The following is a 20580-nucleotide window of genomic DNA, read 5'->3' as shown; positions in this document are numbered from 1 at the left end:
CCAGGTTCCCTCCTGCATCTTGTAAGTCAACTCTGATATTTCTCTTTTAACTCCTGCGCTAGCTCTTGTGGGAACTTCTACATTTTCTAAAAAACATTCCAGATACAAGGTGTTGCTACAAAGCTGGGTTCTGCATAATTGAAGCTTTAGAGAATCAATCATCCCAAAATTAACTCAGTTCCCCCCGAGGCTGACACATTTTTAGTCTGTTCTGACTCTTGAGGTAAAGATTCTATTCTTTCATCTTCATTACAAAGATCACTGTGAGCAGGAGAAACAGACGCAAGAAAGGTTAGGAAGATTTCTGTAGAATTTGCTCTCAACTTTCCTTGAGCTCTTTGCTCTGAACAAACAGAAAGCCGACTTTCGGCCATCTTTGACATTTGTGCTGGGATGACACTTCCCAGAAGTCCATGTGATGTTTTTATATGAGTTCCCTTCTCCCACTTTTCATGATCTCTCTATGGTACCAGTACTGTGTAACAGCACTGGCTTCAGCAACCACCACCCAAACTCGGATGCCCATGGAGCCCTCGAAATGGTATAGTCAGAACCCACTGTGGAGATCACAATCCTCCAGAGAAACAACAATCACCGAGATGACCACAAATGGGGTACCCAGCACTGTGCTCATTTACTCTTGCTTTAAACTCTAGAAACAACTCCATGAGGAAGCTAGTAGTGTTTCCTTTTTACAGATCAAGACACGGAGACACAGAGGATTTCACCTGCCAAGAATCCCAGTGATGAGGTGGCCAAGATGGGACTTGAATACAACCCACTCTGGTTTCAATGCTTGTGATTTTAACCACTACCTCAATGCCCGAAGCTGTGACCCTGCTTTTCTCTGTACCTGGTGACCCTCCCCATACTGAATCTAGAGTCTGTGGTTGCCTTTGCTGAACTTTTTCTGGGGCACACGGGTGGAGAGATACCTGCTTTCTCCTGTGGTCTCTGTACGACTCTGCAAATTAAGTCCTTGCTAGAGTAGAGCCAGGGCAGGCAGTTGCTTCGTTCCTTGTGAATGCTGAAGACTTGTTCAGAGAGGGGCTTCCCTTTGGGAAGGCTCCCAGTACAAGCCTTGAGGTTTCTATCCAAAGAGTTTCTTTAATCATTCCCTTAAAAAGGTGTTATCTCTGGGGATGGAAAGAGTGGAAAGGTGTTAAAGTGTTCGTCTGAAATCCCCCAAAACATGGAGCTCCTGCATTAAGTTTTTGGCTTTGTTTCTTCTTTTTCAATGAAGCATTTACATCCAGCAAAATCCCAAGCCTGAAGTGTGCACCATGATGAGTACTGACAGATATACATATATACCGATGTAATCCACACCTCCAGTCAAAGTACAGAGTATTTCCATCACCCCGGAAAGTTCCATCTGGTCTCTTTCCCATTAATCCACTTCTCTTCCCCTTCCCCACCCCCAGTGTTTCTTATGACATCATGTAATCAGATCTGATGTGGTTGATCCCTAAATCTTTACTGGGTTTCTCTCCCACCCTCAGGAGTCCTGTGTTTAACCAAAGCCTCCCAAATCCCTTTCTTGCTTATCTGTTTTGACTAACATGATGTCATTGATGTACCAGACGAATATGATGTTCTGTGCGATGGCCAGATAGCTCAGATCCCTTCAGAACACATCATGACCAAGGGTGGGAGGGCTAAGATAACACCGGGTCAAGATCATAAATATATATGATAGTTTATCTCATGGGAATACCGACTGCTTCTGGTTCTCCTTCCTGATAGGATGGAAGAGAACACATTCTCCTGATCCGTGGCTCCATTCCCTGTACATGAGGCCATGCAATCTTCTCTAGTGAAAATAGCACATCTAGCATCACAGCTGAGAAGGAGGTTACTGCTTGTTGAGTTCGTATTAATCTTCCAGGATCCATCTGGGTCTGCAGGGACCAAACTGCTGAATTATATGAAAATAAGATGGGACGACCATCCCCTGAATTCTTCAGGTTTTTCTCGTCCTCCACAATTTCCCCTGAGAAGAAACATTCGTTTGGGTTTACTGTCTTGGTTGGTTGGGGTGAGGGTGTGAGGAGGTGAAATTCCAGAGGCTTCCACTTAGCCTTCCTTACTCTGATAACTGCAACCCCACAGGCCAAAGAACCAACGTGTATATGTGGTGGGTGTAGGGGGTAGTTGCAGCTTGCCAATTCCAATGAGATATTCAGAGACTGGGCAAATAACTATGGGGAGGATTGATAGGCCCAATGAACTGGTGTGAACTGGGCCTTAACTGGGACCTTGTTTATTATGTGGGCCTTCTATTCCCCCTCTAATGGGAAGCACAATAAAGTTTCAGGTCCTCATATAGCAATGGTAGCAACAACCTATGTCTGGCAATCCTCAGAATATGTGAGCAGAGTCCAGACAGCCAAGTAGTGTAGGACCCTTGGGGGAAGGACTGGAGAGCCATCTCCAATCATCCACCATCAACCAGTCATCTCCAGTGAGTCTGTTCCGGGTGTGAGAAAGCAGGCAAGGACTGGTACCTATGTTGGGAAGGCTGCCCTCAGCCTCCTGAGCATCCATTCATGATTTATTTCAACTATGCCGATTGTACAAATACCCTTGTTGGCTGCCTATCTTTCCTCTCAGGATGCAAACTTCCTTTAACGGTTTCCAAGGCTCTCTGTGGGTCCCATCCCCCACCTTGGTGCTCAGGAAGATAGTTACACTTTCCTTGCACCTCAGGACGAGTGCTATTTCTTGGCCTCTATCACCCTCATTGCTACCAGGGAGCCCAGTTCTATATCATGATCTCCCCCAGCAGCACTAACCTTCAGGGTCAAGGGTCAACTTTGAACTTCAAGGTCATTCTTTTGCTTTGGCAAAGGCAGTGTTACTCTAGGCCTTCCTGTGGAACATATCAGCTGGTGGGTTCTATGGCTTTACATAGTATATTGACTCTAGCTCACCCACTGTTCCAAGCCTTTGGATCCTTCCTCCACCATCTGCCATGACAGATCAGGAAATCTTGACTTCACTTAGCCAACCCCACAGGACACCAGCTCCATTTCCCGGGTCCCTTGCCAGGATGTTAAATGCTGCATCAAAGGAGAGTGCTCCCCTCTCGATAATGCTTCCTCTACCCAATTCCACATTTCATCTCCCTCTGCCTTGCATCCTCACGATCCCCATGGCTCCTGCAGGGGTCATAGTTGACTGGGTCCCACAGCTCCTTAGGGCCATAACCCCTTTCCTCCACCAGCAGGACAACACTTCCCTGGCCAGATTATGTTGTGACTGGCCCGTAGTTATTGTTCTGGCGGAAGGGGGCGGAGCTAGGAGATTTCCAGGGACCCAGGGGAGGTGTAGGAGAGAGTGGTCACGTATTGTCTTGCAAAGCAGACCTTGTCTTTGTCTTCAGGCAAAGGCTGACAGCCTGTAAAGAGAAGAGCAGGATACTCTTTCAGGCCTGGAGAATTCCAGAGGATCTGGGCTTTACAGTGTTTTCATATGTCAACCCATTTGTCTTCCCCCTGCAACTTCCCCACAAGGTCCTGACCTTGGCATGGCAGACCTGCTACCACTGAGACTTCTCTGCTCCTTTGGGTACCTCTACTCCGCAACTCAGTTTGGGGCCAGACTCTGAGCCACATCTGCCCTCCAGTTGCAAAAGAGAAAGGTCTCTTTATATGCTGCCAAAGAGGCTCTCTGCTTTCCATACTCTGCTTATATTGATGTTCAGTTATCACCGGCCCATTATCACCCTTCTCCAATGCACTGGGAATTCCCAGCAGTGACCGCCATTGTATAGTGTTTCTAATGACAATTTCCAAGAAATTCTAAACACTTGAGCATTCCATCAGGGCACTCTCCTCCCAAGTACGGAGTCCTAAGTCACCAGCAGTGAAAATTTCAGCAAGTGTACCACTGTGGCAAACACCTACCCCAGGGGACAAGGTGCTCATAGCAGGTTCTGGCAGCTGACCCAGCTTTGGCATCCTCCTGGGTGCAATTCCGTAGGTCAGTTTCCCCAGCACACAGTGTGCCATGCTGTCCTGGGAGTGGTCTCCGGACCAACACCTTCAAGAGGTAGGGGAGGAGGGAGCAAGCCGAGGGAGAAGCTAAACTGTGGTCCAGTTGCAAGGAAGGCCTTAGCCAATCCGACCAGGAGCTCTGGAGCTGGACTCTCTCCAACTGAGGCACGGGGGCTGGACCTCTAGAATGTAGGCTGCCCCAGGAAAGGGATGTAGCCTTGAGCGAGGCTGCTTTCCAGGGCCAAGGCCAATTCTACAAAGAAATTCAGCAAGAAGCTGGTCGCCGGCTCTTACAGAACTGGGGGAATGAGTGTCTGGATGCTGAAGGCACATCTGGGCAGCACATCTCTTCACTTTTCAAAGAGACTGAGAGATTAGCTTAGTTGTTCTTTTTTAAAAAATGATTACACAAAGACTGTAATTTGCATCTTTAATATAATATACACTGAATGAATGTTCCACCACTTCAAGTGTGAGATTTTTAGAGTAAATTCACATTTATGCTCGCCATCTTTTGTGTTATGATATCCTATGTTTTACTTCTAAATATGTCATAAACCCCATAGCACGTTGCTACTATCCCGGCTTTAACAATCACCCTTCCACACACTTTTACTAAAATCAGTCTGTCATATTTACTCACTTGTTTATACTTCCAAGTGATCTTCATTTCTTCTCATAGACCCGCCTTTCCCATCCTGCCCCTACTGGAGCTAAGAAGGGGTTACGTTGGGATTCCAGAGGCTGGTGGTTCTTTGTGGGTTAAAATCTGTCTGGGCTTCTGACTCCGGGCACCCCGGGGCCTGTTTTCCGGCTCTTCTCCCACTCTGCCTCCTCGAATGAGGTAGAATATGCAAGAGAGTATGCTGGGCTGGGTGATTCGTCTGGGGCTCTTCCTGATCCCACCTTCCCGCCAGCCCAGGTCCCGTCAGACTCATCCGAATCTCCCTGTCCCTGCAGTCTCCCCACTTGCGGGGGATCCTCCTCCACCTGCTCACCTAGAATCCGGGAGCAAGCTGCTCCCTAGGAAGGACCCACTTCTCTGGTCCTCAGTTCATCGGGTGCTCCTACATCCCACTGCTTTTAAGGAGCCTGACAGAAAATCCCACTCTTACGTTTGCCAAGTTTCTCTGGCTGTTACCCCAGGAACAAAGGTCTTTCTCATTCTTCAATGATCTAACTGGAAGCAGAAATCCTCTGCTTCGTGGCTTCGCTTCTCTTTTCTCCTTTATCAGCTGGTGGTTGTGAGACGCTAAGGAGGAACATAGGGTCTGGCGAGACTGGGGTGATCACAGAGCTCTGGTTGAGCCAGGCCAGTGCGTGACCGACACACGTCCCCCCAGCTGAGAGGAAACACTGGGCAGTGAGGACACGCATACGTGCTGCTCCCAGACCCCCGGGCGGTCTCCGGCTTGTCATTGCCTCTTTGGTCCTTTCTCATTCGCAAAGTGAAGATTCCATCATTCTACCTCAGTGGGGAATTAAGTGGTAGCACTTTAAGATTCTAGCTCTGTTTTGCCTGAAAAAAAAAAAAAAAAAAAAATGAAGGGAGCATTTTGTGGTATCCGAGTTCCGTTCTGGTAACCTGAGAGGCTCTAGTCATGCTCCCTCCCTCATTAACTTGTGATGATAATGTACACACAAGGCACTAATTCTTTATTTTTAAAAAATAAGATGGTGTCTAATTTGATTTGAATGCTCCAGTCTGAGAGTACGCTTCATGATTTTTAATCCAATTAGTGTTGGAGATACTTCTGATTCTAAGGGTATCTGGTTTCTGCGTATGGTATAAGTTCTAGGCCCCGGTTCTCATGTTTCCAGAAGGGAGAAGTTGGGGCCTATAGTCGATTAAAAGGGTCTGTTTATATGGTTGCTTTGTGTTTTGTTATTAAACCCAAGCGGCAGGGGGCAGAGGCCTTGCTTTTAGCTCAGGTTTCCAGAAGCAGCCAAAAACCCACCGAGAATTTCAACTTGAAAAGTTTCCATACAAATCAGCATTACTTATCAATAGGGTCTCAAAACATCCTCCTTGAAGGTAAACAAAAGCTGCCACCATGACCGCCACATTGAAGGACGTTCTGGAAGTCTCGGTCCAGAGGTCAGGGGTCAATAAGCCGGTGGGTCAGCTCCCCACTTGAGCTGAATGGCACAGGGCCAGCTTCGCCCAGTCCCTGCAGGCTTTCTCTTCACATTAAACCTCAAAGTCAGTCAGAACCACTCTCCCAATAAGTAGCCTTTTCACTAAGAAGAGAGAGCCCTGAATTAAATCCTCAATTTTGTTTTGTTGGCGCAACATCACTAACACTCAGAAACTGTCTGAAGAGAATACGCGCGTGAGGTAACCTGGGCTGTAGTTTTCACACTTAACATTTTCTTTAACCAACAAAGCTCTGTATCACTCCCAAGGCAATTTCCTAATGAGAAACTTTCTTCTGTCCTTGGCTGTTGTTGAGAAAAATCAAATTAAACCATCCTAGAGAAGACACAAGGTGTGTGCCCCGGGGATAAATCAGCCGACTATCCAATTTTTATGTGCCAGGAGAGTGAAAAGAAAACAGAGGAAGTGAAAATGATAAGGCAGGAAAACACTCAGTCGAGCCCATCTGCTTGAGAACGTGTTGTCTGAGCTGCGATCCTGCTCGGATATTGGGGAATAAAGTCTGTGACAAAGCACAAGTCTTGTTTAGCACTGTTGAAAGGGGAATGTTGCTAAATACTTTTTCGTGTTATTTCACAAGATGGAATTTAATATGTTTGCCGCTGCTGCGGTTCTCGGGTGACTAGAAAAGAACGAGAAGAAGAATCTTATATTTTTTTCAGCAGGAAAGCAGTTCCTGGGATATAACTTAGCCAGAATGCCCTCTTCCACCAATCTGGGTCCGTATGTTCAATTAACTATAAAAACATAGATGAGACCAACCAAAATACTGTACAGAAATTAAACACAAACACTGTCCCATCAGTACAGTGTTGTGGAGAGTATGAAAAACATACCTCTGTCAAGAATGTGGAAAGCAGGGAGTGGCCTTGAAATAACATTTCTTTTTTTTGAAGACTCTAGGAAAATCAAAAGCATATTGAGCTTTGGATCAGGGCTCAGGGCAAAGGGGGTGGTTGACAAGATTATTTCTTCTTGGCACTCCGAGGAGAGGGATTAGTTAATTGAATCTGTGGTTTTTAGATTTAGCTGGTGCTTCTGGCATAGCTGCTGGATGGGCAAGGTTCTTGGGTCCATTTTGCTGCTGGGTCCTATGCCCAGTTCTCCAGTATGAGAAGGAAGATTCTGTGGTCCGGCAGCGCCCCGGCCTGTTGAGACAGCCTGATGCGAAATGAGACACATTCGTTATTGGAGCAGCAGGAAACGTAGATGTTGCTGAGTACCAGGGAAAAAACGGTTCTTTTTCTGTAGATGCAATCCCGTATAAGTATCTCAAACCCAAAAGTGACGGTGCGGAAAACAGTAGGATTGGTTGGGAAAGTTGGAATAAAACTTCCTCCTCCAAAGGATTCCCCAATCTTAAGATAGGAAAAAAAAACCACACTAAAATATTTAAATACGTGAGACAGAGGGTGGTAGAAAACTCACTGATTTCCCTCTTACACCTAACTTTAAATGTAACAGTCTTCTAAAATGATTGAGCACTTAAAATGGCCTCTCACAAGATCCCCGAGTCTGGGGAGTGTCACTGAAGTCATAGGAGTTATATCTAAAGAGGAGGTGTAAATTTCGTTTCCATTGCCCTACCCTGTGTTCATCAGCACGACTGGTTATTAATCTTTATAATAAGTATGAAAAAGGTGGGCTTTTTCTTTTCTTTTTTTTTTTTTTAATGTAGGCTCCACACCCAGCATAGAGTCCGACCTGGGGCCTGAACTCATAACCCTGAAATTGAGACCTGAACTGAGATCAAGAGTCAGGCGCTTAACTGACTAAGCCACCCAGGTGCCCCAAAAGGTGGTCTATTCTTTTTTTTTTTTTTTTTTTTAGATTTTATTTATTTATTTGACAGACAGAGATCATAAGTAGGCAGAGAGGCAGGTGGCTGTTGTGGGAGGTGGGGGGCAGGCTCCCCTCTGAGCAGAGAGCCCGATGCGGGGCTCGATCCCAGGGCCCTGGGACCATGACCTGAGCCGAAGGCAGAGGCTTTAATCCACTGAGCCACCCAGTGCCCCAAGGTGAGCTATTCTTAGCCTTAGCTTATAATCAGGGCATGTATGACCCAAATAACTTCTTTCCTTTAGCAAGATTACTGTGTCCAGTCTATTTCTCTAAGAAACCCAAAGCAAACAGATCGTGACAGTGCCTTGGAGAACATGGAGTCCTCAAACTTTATGGTAACAAGCTACTCTGATTCTTCCCCCCCACCCCCACCCCCAAATTCCCCAAATATAAAGTTAAAAGTCTGAGATCAAGGGCAGTGCTAATGATTGGCAGACCATGCAACACCAACACACACATTTCAACTGAATCGCTGTCCCACCTCTAAATGGTTAGATGATAGCAGAAAAGTCAGATGACAGGGACTAGGTCTTAATTCCTCAATCATAAAGTGATACAGCGGGAACAAGATAATCTCAAACATGTCGTCTTCCCCTTCCTCCAGATCTACTAGTCTACAAGTTGATAAAAACTGTTTTTCTTTTTTCCTTAGAAGGTTAAGGCTCATGTTTTTAAAGTAGCCTCATGTTCTAGCACATACGTATTTATAAATTATATACTCGAATTGCTTTTTAGAAGGCTAAAACAAAACTCATGATTCTGGAAAAATATGTAGAATGGTTTAAAAATATGAATAACTAATGGACATCCTGGTTGTATCCAAATTCTTGCGTTAAGTTTGAAAAGATGAGAAAATTATTTTCCTATGGCTAGTTTATAATTTTCACCAGCAGCATATTCTTGTGTAAGTGTGAGTGATTATCTTTCCTAAACTGTCCAACTTTCTAAATGTCCAAAAAAACCCAAGCAACCAAATACAAAACAATAATAATGATAATAAATAAATAAGAAAGCAAAACAAAGAAAAAACAATATCCAGATTCTTGCCTCATACATCATACTAAGACAAGATCATGCCTTCAGATGTTTCCTTTTAGAATTCAGACATTTCAAGTGTTTTGCATATGATCACTCCAAACACTGGCCGCTAGGGAGAAAGGAGAACAGGAAAAATGGTTTCTCTCCAACCTACCTCTCCCAGTGGGGGGTCCAGAAGAGGGCACTTGGTAGAGTTTCAACAATAAGCAGGCTTGCCTTGATTCTTTCCCCCTCTCCTCCTTCCCCACATTCTCTGCTTTATTCCAAAAAATGTAGAGTGTAGCATGGCATCTTTTTGAGCTTCCCATGTAGAAAATTCAGAGAAAATTCTAAGACCTTGATCTACTTCCTGTGTAGGCATTCAACAGTCATGTGATTTGGGGCAAAGTTTCCCCATCTGTGAACGGAAAAGTAAAAATACCTGAATGGTCTCCAACATCTCATTCAGTTCCCCCATTGTATGGCTCTGACTCTTTGTTTTTAAATGTTTGGTAAGTTTCTTGGAGCTGTATCCTACTTGTTTGCAGAACCAGAACCTTCTAGAAAGGTTAAAAGAAAAGGAGATGAACTTCATACTATCTAAGAAAGCTTAGAGAAGTTTTCAGTATTTCTCTTCCTCTCAAGAATTAAAAATCTTTAGAGACAATTATCATTTAAAGTTAATTGTTGAACTAGTTTAGAGTTAATTACTAAAGAAACATATTGGCACTAAGTACTTGCCCATTCAAAGATGACTAAGGTTTTAAATATTTAACTTGTAAATATTGTGATTCAGACAAACATAACTCTGAACAAGGAAATTGAGGAGATTAGAATCCAGGAACACCATGCTGCCATTGGGTCATGTCGTAGATTGTACAACCTCGTGAGCATATATTCATTGTTTGGGATAAGAGATTATAACTAAGGATACACAGCTTTGAGTTGTGGTAACCTGTTTCCTCAGTTCGTGCTCTAGTATTTTTTTCCTTCCTTTCCTCTTTTACAGTAAGAACTGGGTGGCTCAGTCAGTTAAGGGTCCAACTCTTGATTTCAGCTTGGGCCATAAACTCAGGGTTGTGAGATGGAGCCCCACATCGGGCTCCACACTGGGCGTGGAGCCTACTTAACATTCTCTCTCTCCCTCTCCTTCTGCCCATCCCTGCCCTGTTCTCTCTCGCAAAATAAAATAGTAAAATAAAATTAAATAAATAAAATGCTTTAAAATTCTGTATCTCTCTTTGGACAGGCTACCTCAAATATCACCAAGTTTTTCAGTTTGGCATTTAACGGGGTATAGAGCACTCGTATAATTACTCAGCTACCTGCGTAATCTCAGGGCAAAAATCTCAGACCAAGTGAAACTGTGAGTCAGCTTGTGCCAGTTATCCATTTACTGCCTCTCTGCTCCAAATTCACCCTTAATTGCCTGCTCTGGGAAAAAGTAAGAGCCCTTTAAAACTTTATCCTTTGCCAGCGAGCGTAACATCTGGCTTTGTCCACAGAGGGCGCTGGAGAGACAGGGCAGGAGGAGGAAAGCATTTTTTCCCCCCTTCCGGTTCTGGATCTTGTGCCCCATGTGACGTTTCTCTGGTGTCCATGGCTTCTCGGATACGCCAGTTCTGCATGGTATATAGTAAGCAGCACCCAGTCACTGGAGCCCAGGAGCCCGAGCTTCCTCGGCTCAGTAGCCAGAGCAATTGTGCAATGGAATACCTCCAGTGTGAAATATGTTTGCTGGCCCCCCAAAACCAAATCACTGGCAAATTCCTCATGTGGCTCCACAGCAGCTTTCCTGCCACCAAAATGGATCTCAGCCCTGACGGTGGGCTGGGTGGGCAGAGGCTCTTCCTTGGGCTTTCTACTACAGCTCCAGGGGCAGCGGTTGCTCCTTCCACCTACTATTCCTATATTCCTTAGATGCTCTTGATCCACTCGCAAACAACCCTCCACCATGATTCCAATACTGTCTTGTACTTAATAACTCTTTATATTAAACTTTTCTGTTTAAATTTACTGGGTTTTTTTTCTCCTGATTGGACTGATTGCATTAAGTGATGCATATACCAGGGTGAAATGTACATATATTTATGGAAAAAGAGAGGAAGAGGAGAGAGGGAAGGAAGGAGAGGGAAGAGAGGTGTGTCAACCCAAAGCAAAGATGGTTACACGCGTATTCCTTTGCTAGGGCTGTTGCGTAACAGAATACTACAGATGGGGTTTAAATAACACAAGTTTATTGTCTCACGGTTCTGAAGACAGGAAGGACAAGATCAAGGTGTCGGCAGGGTTGGTTTCTTCTGAAAGCCTTCTTCTGGGCTTGCAGATGGCAGCTTTCTTCCTGTGTCCTTCCACAGCCCTTCCTCTGTGAGCGCATTCGTGGAGTCTCTGTATGTGTCCACATTTCTTCTCCTTATAAGAGCACCCGTGAGACTGGGTTGGGTCCCACGGTAACAGCCCCATCTTCACTCAGTCACCTCTTCAAGGCCCTGTCTTCAAATACAGTCATATTCTGAGGTCCTGGGGAGCAATGCTTTTGAATTTTAAGAACTTTGAGGTGACCCAAGTCAGTCCACAACATTACTAGTTCTTATCTTCCAAAGTCTGTATTCAATATGGCGCAGGAGTAACTCTGTGGTGGCGAGAAGATCATCAGACTTGGCTTTGGAAGACATGATTTGCAGCCCAGGTTCTGCTACTTACCAGCTGCCAAATTATTTAGGTTCTCAAATCTCAATAGTTCATCAGTTAAATGGGCTTCAAGAGCCATAATGGGGCTTCAGTGAGATCACACAAACAGAAATGCTCAAGAACGTAGAAAAGACTAAGAAAGATGAGGTATTCCTTGGTGAGTGTATGGACTCACACGTTTTTAAAAGCAATCCATTACACTTCATACTTTATACTTATTAAAAGGCAGTTGCCAACCTATTAAACTGGTGTTAAGTATAAATGATTTGTGTAGCCAGAAAGTCTCTTTGGCTTATTTATTAGACACGAGAAAAATTTCTCTAGCCCCACAACTGTCTCTAACACATGCCAGGTTGTCTTAATTAAACCAAAATTTTGAATTAATTATTATATCCTCTATATGTTTTTTTCATGCTCTGCAGAAGTAATAAGTGATATGTTTAAGCTTCATGAACTTATTTGACTTGCCCTTTGTTTTTGAAAACTGTAAAAATTATATGGCCTTCAGAACGACAGCCAGCAAATTTTTTGGCAATTACAATATTCACTAATAGAGGGATAGGAAAGAAACTGTGGCCTGCTTCTCGTTTCCCTCAATATCACATTTCTCCCCATACCACAGTAACTCTGTGCTTGTGGTCATGTTCACAGTGGGAAACTGAGGCACCAGGCATCATCATTTTGTTCAAGTCCTGAAGAGAAAGAAAACTCTCATTTATTGAGAAGCTTTGCATATAAAAGTCATATTGTACAAATTTCACTGAATCTTTACAACATTTCTAGAAAGTAATTAATGCCATCTTGCCGATAGAGGAACTGAGGCTCTTAGAGTATTAATAGTTTGTCCAGAGTCCTGTGGCTCATAAGTAGATCAGAGATAAGAACTGAGACCTTTCTGATCTGTCACGGGTGTCCTATCACCTCGTTAGTTGAAATTTATTTACAATGGCCACAATGTATATTGCTGTTAGCAATGTAATTGTTGTGGAGTGAAAAGCAACCAGTAGTTGAATCTAATAGAGCTTCAATTAATAAGATTCTCCAGTGGTTAGTTAGTTCAGCGTTCTCAAGCTACACTAAGGATAATAAGAGTTAAGTGCTGGGTCTAAATAAAATTTTTTTTGGCAAATATTCAACCAGTGCTGTAATAGCACCAATTGGCCATTTGCCCCTTGTGCATATATAATCATTATCTACAGTGATATGTATTCTGTGGCCTTTTTGGGTTTTCTTTGCCATCTGTGTATGTGTTTACTTAATCTATACAGCAAGTTCTGTTCACATCTTTATCTGGTAAAAGAGTGCACTTATGATAACTATTTTCCCTTTTAATTTTTACATCAGATTGAGCAATTGAAAAATAATGAATTTTATTTTTAATTTAGACTCTCTCGTGTTTGCACTAGATTTTTAAGAAGCTTCAACTTTAGCCCTCTGTAAGCTTCACTTTGAAATCTTGTTGAAATCTGGAAGACAGATCTCATTTCAAAAGGAAAACAGAAAGAAAGATCAGATCAAACTTTTCTGAAATTGAAAAGACAAGTCATGAGGCTCAAAGGAGGAATGAATGAATGAGAGGGCCACTTTAATAGCAGGGGGTAGAAATGACATCAGTTAAATGGGACCATTCATGGGGAACCACCTTCTTTGAGGAGTCTCGTTCCTCCTTACAGGGCTCTGTGGTGCAATTATTTCAGTATTAGATTTCACCCCATAAGGGAGAGGTTCCTAGAGATCAGGAGTTGCTCTACCCAGCTTCATCTCTTGTTTGACATGTCTCTGCTGCATTACAGACCATCCTCTTCTCTAACTGGACTAATATAGTGCCTTCTTGAAGAGCTCCCTCTCTCTAGTCTTCTCAGCATCACCTCCTAGTCACAATGAAATGTGATCCCATTCTGATGCCCGGATACCATCCAAATGCCTTTGCAGACTTGGAAGGCCTTGGAAACTTGGCCCAAACCAAATACTTGGTCAGCCGTGTTTCCCACCACATCTACTCTTTCCCTGACCCTACCCCCTGAAATGCTACAGAGGAAATAAACAGGATGACAAGATACCCGAAGACCATGTGGTGAGCTGGCCAGGACTCCTTTAAACTGAATGATTAGAGAGAGGCCTCTTTGAGGACGTGACATTGTGTTGGAACGTACTCAAGTTGACCATGTGGAAGAGTGGGAAAGATGTGGAGGCCCAAATACAAAGACAGAATTGAACTTTTTTTTTTTAAGATTTATTTTGGGGGTGCGTGGAGTGCAAAAGGAGAGGGAGAGAATCTCAAGCAGACTCCCTGCTCAGTGTGGAGCCCATTTTGGTGCTCCATCCCATGACCCTGAGACCAGACCTGAGCCGAAACCAAGAGTTGGGCACTTAACTGACTGAGCCACCCAAGTGCCCCCAGTGCTGACATTTTAAAAGGACATAATGGAGACCAGTATGTCCGGAACCTAGTGAGGACAGGGGAAATGCAGGGAACAGAGCTGCAGATTAGGTAGAAGGTAGGTTCTGGAGGAGCTTTTCTGCCTAGTGAAAAGGGCAAAGGTAAGCCCTTGGAAATATCTATCGCATCCATGATTTTGGAAAGATCCTCCTGCCCGCCAGATAGAGTGAGATGGAGTAGGCTCTAGTTCCAACCTGTTTTCAAAGTTGCCTGTCTGTGCACAATCTGTGTGCAGATGAGGGATTATTTATGTCTCAATAATTTGTTAGAAGGGCCATGATATCTTTGTTTGGGTCCAAGTTTTGGAGCCTCCACGGAGTAGGTTAGCATTGCTCCTGGTGGTCCCTGTTTCGAGTTCTGCTGGTGCATCATCTGAGAGTCCTAACCTCCCATGTATTCTAACACTTGAGGATATCTGACACTGCATTATTCACATTGGCTTATCATCCACTGTGACCATCAGGTGATATTTTTGCTGCAAAGTCACACATTTTTCTTTATTTCCCCATTTAATTTACGTAGTTGTTTCTTCCTTTCTCATTTTTGGCCTCGAGGTCTCATTCTTTTTGATGCGGATGCTATTTCCCAGGATATTTACAAATGTGTGTATTGGCTGCCAACAGCTAAGGGACCACTTCGGAGAAGTCTTTTTCCATATTGTGAAAAACAGTGCTGATTACATCGCTCCAGGAGTGGGGTTGACTCTGGGGTTTCCCCAGTAGTTGGGGCAGAAATTATAGTTAGACAATCATCAGCTTGAGTCTGTTTCTTTAAAGTGGGACTATACTCGGGGTTGGGGACAGACCCCGGATTTGCAAGGACTTTGGAAACTCTGAGGTATGTACCCCCACAGTTATAAAATTATATCTTAGAAACAAGTAGCCCATTTTTTGAGGAGAACACAACCATGTTTGTTGCATTTGGACCCAGCAGGGAAAACGAAAATCTTGTGTTTTTCAGCAACGAGGCCATGATGCCTGTGCCCCAAGTTTAAATATCCAGGAATCATCCAGTGGTTTCCTTTTATTGTTCATAAAGTCTGTAGAGACAAACCACCTGAGTGGTTCCAGATGTGGAATCAACAAGGCTGCACTTCACAGATCTACATGTAGAAAGTGAATTTATAGACCCAAGAAAAGGCTGGGATGATTGTGCTGTTTTAGGATAGAAAGATAACTTCACTCGTTGAACAGATGAAAACACAGGACATCCAGCCTTGCAGATGGCAGATCTAGGTGAATTTCACATTTGTGAGGCCACTAGAGGCTCCAGGTGGTAATCCACTCCCCTCTGCTCTCTTTGTAAAGTAGAAATCCCAGCAATGGGCTGGTCAACTCCAGAGGACTGGACTATTTTAGGAGATCAATTTTAACAGAATAATTTGAAGGCAACATGGCAAGGAAAAATTTCTCCACATTGACTCAAATGCTGGAGAACAAAGAAACATGAATGTGGCTTATGGTTATTAGAGTCATCTCCGTCTCATTGATATGCTGGCAGTGAAACCTACTGGTGTCCTAGGCACCTCACTTTGGCCACACAAGGTAATGTTATATGGTGGTGAGGAACATGAATTGCTTGGGTCTGGGGCCAGGAGGTTGGAATTTGTTGGCATAAATCTTGAAGCTGTTGAAGGTGTCTTATGTTCAAGTTTATCTGGCACAGCCCAAGAAGTGAAAGTTCTGATAGCCAGAATGCCTACATGGCCATAATTCGCAACCTTACTGAGTGGGGAAGAATTTTTATGGCTACTGGCAAGACTCCAAACAAAGATCCAACTATCTCGCCATAAGATATTTCAGTGGAGTGACCCAAGTTATCCGAGTAAGATTCTGGCTCATAAATCTCAGGTTGTAGTAATAACATTACTCTGTGTCCTAAATATTATGTTACAAGGGCCAGAAGATGGAGGCATCTATTTTATTTACGCACAGCGCCCCTCCACTGTCAGTCTGTGAGTCCTTGTGGTGATCATTCCAGTCCTTCGCATTTTGTGCAGTAGCTAAAATCTAACACTTATTGAGAGGTGATTATGTGTCAAGTGTGGCGGTAAGTGGGCTTCGAACATTATCTTGTTTAAGCCTCCCAGGTATTATGAAGGAGCTGCTCTTGACAGATGAGGACCTAAAGCACAGAGCAGCTGAGAAGTTGAGCAAATTGCCCAGGGTCCCAAGGGCCGAAGCCCCACTCAGGCCAGCCCCAGGGTCTCTGCTGGGACACAGCGTGTCACTGTATTTCCCCCTTAAAGCCTCTTTTGATGCTGATAGAAAGCTTTCTTAAAAAAATTCTTGATCCTGGGCACCGGGGTGGCTCAGTGGGTTAAGCCTCTGCCTTCGGCTCAGGTCATGATCTCAGGGTCCTGGGATCGAGCCCCGCATCGGGATCTCTGCTCAGCGGGGAGTCTGCTTCCCCCTCTCTCTGCCTGCCTCTCTGCCTACTTGTGATCTCTCTCTCTGTTAAATAAGGAAATAAAATATCTTTTAAAAAAATTCTTGACCCTTTTAAAATATTAAAAACATATAAAAATGTATCAAGAAAAAAGACAGGGGACGCCTGGGTAGCTCAGTCGGTTTAGTGTCCTGACTCTCCATTTCCGCTCAGGTCATGATCTCAGATCCTGGGATTGAGCCCCGCATCAGGCTCTGGGCTCAGCAGGGAGTCTGCTTGAGATTCTCTCTCTCCCTTTCCCTCTGCACCCCTCCAGCCTCTGTACTCTTTCTCTAAAATAAAAAAATAAAATGAAATGAAATAAATCTTTTAAGAAAAAGAAGAAGAATGACAGAAATACTCATGCAGCCTCCTTCCAAGCTTAAGAAATAAATACACTGTCGAGGTGTCACTGTGTGCCCTGCCCCCGCCAGCCCCAGGGCTACCTCCTACCCCGGACTGCACACTCCTCTTTCCCTGTGTTTGCTTTACACTTCCACACCATCAGCGTGTCCTGAAGCACTGTATATGGTATGGTTTGGCACAGCTGCATGAACTGTGCATCGGGCCTTCTGTCTTCTCTTGCCGCTTCTTTCACCCAGTGCTGCATTTGTAGGACTCACTGGTGTCGATGTGTGTGGCCATCGCTTTATTCACTCTCACTGTATGAGCACACGCAGTTTATTTCTCCTCCTGTAAGGGACATCTTCACATCAAGCATCCGGTGACCTTGACAACTACCTTCTATGTTTAGCAGGACTGGTACCACTATTTTCATTTTACTGATAAGGAATCTGAAGATCAGCTCAGGGCTTCCCCCAAGGCCGCTGTCTCAGTCTGGGTTGCTCTAACACCCATGACTAAGAAACAGCTGCCAGTGTTTTCTCGAAGTTCTGGAAGTTGCGAGTCTGAGATCAGGGTGTCAGCGTTCTTGGTGTCCAGTGAGGGTCCTCTCCTGGTGTGTGGAAGGCTGTCTTCTCCCTGTTGTCCTCACGTGGCAGAGACATTAAGAGAGCTCCCTGGGGTCTCTTCTATCAGGGCACTAATCCCATTCCTGAGGACTCTACCCTCCTGATCGCCTTACCTCCAGAAGGCTCCGTCTCCTAATGCCATCACAGGGGTGGGGGATGGAGGGTAGGCCAACACGAATCTGGAGGAGGAGGACACACATATTTCATTCATGGTGGCTGCACAGTCAGAAAGTGACAGAGCCAAGATTCGAACTCAGTTCTTCTGATTCATGGTCTCGGGCTTTCTGTCCCACTGGACTTTGGCCTTTTCAGATAGTATTCTAAAAGCCCAAGCTAGAGCCCTGTCTGCTAGGGCCTTTTCTGGCTATCTTTTGGCTTTTTGTGTTTTCATTTTGTGACGAGAACAACAGAACAACTTCTTCCCTGCAGGCCTGGAAGGCAGCTGAGAGGAAAAGCAGCCTCTGGTCTCTGCGCCTCACTTACCGCCTCTGAAGCTCATGGTAGCAAGAAAGCGACAGGGGTAAAGACAGTGCCTTCCCTCAGATAGGTCTGGGCCAGAGCTCACCCCTTTTATTTTTATTTGTAAAAGAGTTTTCGAAAAATGTGTGTGTGTGTGTGGTGTGTGTGTGCGTGTGCGCTCTGTGTGTGTGTGGTGTAGGTGTCTGTAGTGTGTGTATGTGCGGTGCATGTGGTGCATGTGTGGAGTGTGTGTGTTTGTGTGTGTGTGTGTAGTGTATGTGTCATCTCTTGGCAGGACAGCATGGACAAGTGTGTCTAGGTGGCTGCTGCGCTCACACCTTGCCAGGACCAGGGGACTGAGGAAGTAGTTACATTTTGTCACAAGATTTAATACTTGAATCTGGGGAGACCTGCAAACTGACAAATTGAAAAACAGTGGGAAGGGACTGCAAGCCAGCAGATATCATTCGGGCCTTAGTTTTGAAGAGGGTGGAGGTTGGTTAATAAAGCTAAAAGCCAGTTATCATTACCCGTAACCTCCTTTCCCGGATCCTTGGCACTGAGCATCATTCAGAAGCAGAAAGATCATTGTTGTTTTCCTTCCATAGAAAGCATTTCTAGGGGCCCCTGGGTGGTTCAGTCCTTGAGGATCTGCCTTCAGCTCAGGCCATGATCTCAGGGTCCTGGGATCAAGCTCTGCATCAGGCTCCCTGCTCAGTGGGAAACCTGCTTCCCCCCTCTCCTACTCCCCCTGCTTGTGTTCCCTCTCTCGCTATCTCTATCTCATCACATAAACAAATAAAATCTTAAAAAAAGAAAGAAAGACAACAAGACAGCATTTCCAGAGGAATAAAGTTGATTATTTGGGGAAGAGAGGGATATATTTTTAAATGCATTTAATTATTTGAAACTTGAGTAAACTGGTAAAATCCAAGTAAGGTGGTCAGTGAATAAATACTATTGTACCAATGTCAGGTTTCTGGTTTTGTTATTGTGCTATCATGATGCAAGATGCCACTGGGGGAAGCCGGATGAAGGGCACCCTGCGCTATTTTAGAAACCTTTATGTGACCTGAAATTTCTTTCAAAATCAAAAGTTAAAAAAACAAAAACAAAAACAAAACTCAAGCTCAAGTAGTTCTTTTGCTTGTGAGCTTTTGAACCACGCAAGCCTTGTCAGTGGGCATTTCATGGCAATGTGCTGAGGATAAACGAGGAGTGGGGATTTTGCAACAATATCTTGGAATTTTCTGGAAGCTCTGGTTAGTGCTTACAAAAGCATCCTCAGAAGTTTATGATCACCTGGGACGCCTGGGTGGCTCAGTGGGTTGAGGTCTCTGCCTTCAGCTCAGGTGATGATTCCTGGGATCGAGCCCCGCATCGGGCTCTCTGCTCAGCGGGGAGGCTTCCTCCTCTCTCTCTGCCTGCCTCTCTGCCTACTTGTGATCTCTGTCTGTCAAATAAATAAATAAATAACCTTAAAAAAGAAAAAAAGAAGTTTGTGATGACCCAACCCTGTTGGTACACACTAGTGATGCAGTTCACCTCCCAAGTGTTCAGGGCTCCCGAGGTTCTTAGCTGTGGCACTGCTGGCATTCTGGAAGGGACAATTCTTTCCTTGAGGGGGGCTGTCCTGTGCATGGCAGGATGTTTAGCGACATCATGATTTCTACCCACTAGATGCCAGAAGCCCCCTGAAACTCCCCCCGTGACAACTAAAAATATCTCTAGATATGGTTAATTGCCCCCAGAGGAAGCAAAATTACCCCTGCTTGAAACTCTGCTTTGCTCAGAAAGCATATGTCTTGTTTGTACTTTTTTTTTTTTAAGATTTATTTATTTGAGAGAGAGAGAGTGCACACACACACGGGCAGGGGCAGGGGCAGAGAGAGAGCCCAAAGGAGACTCCATGTTGAGCATGGAGCCCAACATGGGACTCAACCCCACAACCTCGAAATCACAACCCAGGCCCAAACCGAGTCTGACGCTCAACCAACTGCGCCACCCAGGCGCCCCTGTTTCTAATTTTAAAAGAAACTGAAATTTCCTGATGTGATGGATTCCAGTGACCCTCGCACTTGCTCCTGCTCGTCCTTCCCACTCGCCCTTCCATTGGCCTTAAAGCACAAATTCCTTGATTAGAGACACTGGATTTTTTAAAAATGCGCCCTTTCACCCGTCCTTTAGTGTCTTGGACATAAGACACTACATTTCGGTGGCAGTACCAAAATAGAAAAGATTTTGACTCTTAAAAGACTGGCTGAGACAGATGCTTCAGAAGGAGAAATGAACACACAGTCCCCGAAGGGCAGAGTGTACTCCACGTGGGCTGTACTGAGTAATAATTCCACACGCGAAGGTAACTCATGACATGAAAACATTCACAGGCTTTATTTAGTTTATTTTAGCCTCCGGGACGACCACAGCACATTTCTAAATATTATGGGTTTTGTAAAGCTGCCTGATGGACAAGCAGACAGCCAGTGCCCTGGAAAAGTGACACAGATTAGCGCTGAGCTTACTCACGACTTTCTCTGGAGTGTCTTTTTATGCGCTGGTGTCAGCACGGTGTCCCGC

General features: G+C 44.7%; 2 long non-coding RNA genes across 2 annotated transcripts in view; one reads left to right on the top strand and one right to left on the bottom strand.

The window, feature by feature from the left end:
• Positions 1-17997, top strand: part of LOC116572655 — a 32351-nt gene extending 14354 nt beyond the window's left edge. Inside the window, exons 3-5 of the long non-coding RNA XR_004278458.1 lie at positions 699-5377; positions 13685-13686; positions 17983-17997. This is a non-coding gene — a long non-coding RNA (uncharacterized LOC116572655). The remainder of the gene's footprint in view (positions 1-698; positions 5378-13684; positions 13687-17982) is intronic.
• LOC116572657 lies at positions 3323-9705 on the bottom strand. Its single transcript, XR_004278460.1, has 3 exons — positions 9191-9705; positions 3909-7317; positions 3323-3400 (listed from the first exon to the last, which is right to left on the bottom strand). It is a non-coding gene; the product is annotated as an uncharacterized LOC116572657 (long non-coding RNA).
• Positions 17998-20580: the final 2583 nt, after the last annotated feature.

This window comes from Mustela erminea, chromosome 14, assembly GCF_009829155.1.
Source record: "Mustela erminea isolate mMusErm1 chromosome 14, mMusErm1.Pri, whole genome shotgun sequence".
NCBI lineage: Eukaryota > Metazoa > Chordata > Mammalia > Carnivora > Mustelidae > Mustela > Mustela erminea.
The sequence above is the reverse complement of the archived record's forward strand: the minus strand, read 5'-3'. Positions and strand labels throughout refer to the sequence as shown.